The following is a 2,612-nucleotide window of genomic DNA, read 5'->3' on the forward strand; positions in this document are numbered from 1 at the left end:
ATTTAGCAGGGCTGTCTTTTGTCTTTGGACCGGCGATGGTCTTTGCCTTTGAGATTTCCCGGGGGTATTGACTTTGGGGTGCGGCAGCGGGGGAGTGACGCCCCGCGGTGGGTTAAAGGTTCACCCCACTACACCACTGTATTGATCTATGTGTTCAGGGACCGCTTGCTTATCCGGTGGGTGGTCAACCAAGAGGACATTCCCGACTAAGCTCATGGTTCCCGGACCGCGGGTGGACGTGCTCCTCCGCCCCTGTTCTTCCGGCCTCTGTCAAGGCAGCTCCTCCGTGGCTCTACGCCATGGCGACTGGCGAAGCCTTTAGGCGAGGGAGGGTGGATGCTGGGGCAGCCGCTAGGGCGCTGCACCCATTGGGGTCAGGCCCTTTTGGTCCCGAGAGCTCCGGGCGGCCTTAAGTCGGGCCAGCAAGGCCGAGACTACCATTCCCTCTATGTGTTGCCTCTTTTGATAACCACTCTCTGTTCTTATTAGCTTAATATGTCATACGCATTCTATTTGTATCCAAGATAATAAACTTATTTTTGCAATGCGGAGCAGTGCTTGACGCTCTCTTCAACACCGCCATGGGTTGGCCCGGTATTGCACTATCTCCGGGATAGGCCCACTCGCCCCTGCGGGGGTAAGTTTACCCCTATTCTCAATAAAAACGACGTGTCCGGATTCACCAAGGATATTGGGGTAAACCGCGAGGGTGCGGCGACTATCCCAAGCCTTGGTGTCACGCCGCCCCAGATGACGCGGTATTCGCCGCCTTTCGCACGCGTGCCGAAGTGCGCTAGCTGTGTTCACACCTACCATTGCTTCGGGTAAGTAAATCCTTGCGTTGTAATTTTATAATTGGGAGCCCGTTTTTTTCTGTTAACGCATACATACTCTAATTTTTTTCAACATCCCAAGCTATAACTTTAGTGAGTAGTTTGTTATTACTGTTTCAAAGGAAATCTGAAAGTGTGTGTGTCTGACATTACAGCATTGTTTAGCTATTTCCACTTTTAGAGGTTGCACATTTCACAAAAAAAATGAAACCGCATCTATTGCGTGTTGGTGTTTCTGTTTAAAGTTGCAGTGACAAGCGAAGGCATTTTTATTTCATGTCTTCACGAGAAGTCTTACCCTGAACGCGTGTGCTCTTACGATGTCTTCACATGTACACTGTTCCCCACCACAAAAGAAAATTGCGAGGAACAGCAGAAGACGCACCCCGCACGCACCTGCAGCGCAATGGAGCGGCGAAACCCCGACGTGTGCTCGTCCGTGTGCTCTTCTTGTGTCCAACGACCTGGGTCTCAGCTTCCGCCAGCGGTACCTGTAACTCGTTGCCGTGCGGTTAGTTACTTCACTGGCGCCCTCGACCATAGCCTTGTTGATCACACACTACATGTCTGGACATCATCTCGAGCATACCACCTCATACGTTGCTCGTTCTCGTTAATTACAACAAACTTCCTCGCATACTTCCTGGCCAGTTCCTGGAAGTAGCAAGTGAACTGTGCACTATACATATGGACACATGAAGCACGTACCTGAAGCGCAGTGAATCCCAAGATGTGTGAGATAACATCCCGGGCGCGCTTTGTTGTGCTTTGCTTCTGTACCCTCTCGTTACTCCTCGCAGCATCTCAAAGCTGAAGATGTAGAAAGCGAAGAAGCAAAGAACAAAGCACTCAATCCCCCACAGTGGGTGTGAGCCACTAGTGAAGGTCAATAATAACAAGCAATACAATCTAGCGCAGTGACGAAGCAGTAGATCAGCGGTATCGTAGTGCGGCAATATAATCCCTGAATAAGGCGACATGTTGCTGCACGGTTTCATTTGTGCAACCACTTGTCTCCCGAAGACGGTCTGTCACGAGGTTACTCGCAGCTTACACAACATCATTCGACGAAACTCGCGAGCGAGTACTTCTCCACTGATTTCCGCGACCACTTGACAACCGCCTTCTACCGCCTCTGGCCTGGCTCGATACTGAGCGCCAAGCTGGCACCTCGTACACACCACCAAATCACTCCTACCCCTCGGAATCCTGGACATTTCAGACCAAAGGCAGAACCTGCAGTCGGAACTCTTGCACGACATTGCAGTGGCGTTTCACACACTTTTATTGTTACGCTGTGCCACATGACCCTCCTTTGACCAGCATAACAACACACACTGTAGACATTTCGCATAGATTCGCGGGTCTGCATTTCACGGCAAAACCGTCGTCCAATCCGGTGCGGTGTTCCGCAACGTCGGAACTTGCAAGGCATATGTTGCGTGCCCACAAGAAGCCAATCGGAGCACCTTTTCGTCAATGATTGTGGTCATCGTTGCAGAGGTATTGCTTGGGCAGCCATCGTAGAAGTAATTTTAGATGGGGGACGTAATCGCATTTGGTATGGTAATTTTTTTTCCTCCAGGCTTTGGTGCATGAAATTAAAATGGAAACCTTGCATAGGTTTTAAGTGAAAGTTTTGTAGCATTTCTCGTGACGCGCCTGATTATGAGCGCCGGCAAGTATTCATTGTGACGTCATGGGCGTAATTGAGGGTCCGCGTGCAAGCAAGGAAGCATGGCTTTGACGTCTGGGCAAAGAGGGTTTCAGTTTCAACAT

At 50.4% G+C, this 2,612-nt stretch overlaps 1 non-coding gene across 1 annotated transcript; it reads left to right on the forward strand.

The window, feature by feature from the left end:
* Window positions 1-439: 439 nt before the first annotated feature.
* On the forward strand, window positions 440-628 carry LOC119168774 (U2 spliceosomal RNA). The gene has a single exon (XR_005109473.2). It is a non-coding gene; the product is annotated as a U2 spliceosomal RNA (small nuclear RNA).
* Window positions 629-2,612: the final 1,984 nt, after the last annotated feature.

Source organism: Rhipicephalus microplus, chromosome 6 (assembly GCF_043290135.1).
Source record: "Rhipicephalus microplus isolate Deutch F79 chromosome 6, USDA_Rmic, whole genome shotgun sequence".
Taxonomy (NCBI): domain Eukaryota; kingdom Metazoa; phylum Arthropoda; class Arachnida; order Ixodida; family Ixodidae; genus Rhipicephalus; species Rhipicephalus microplus.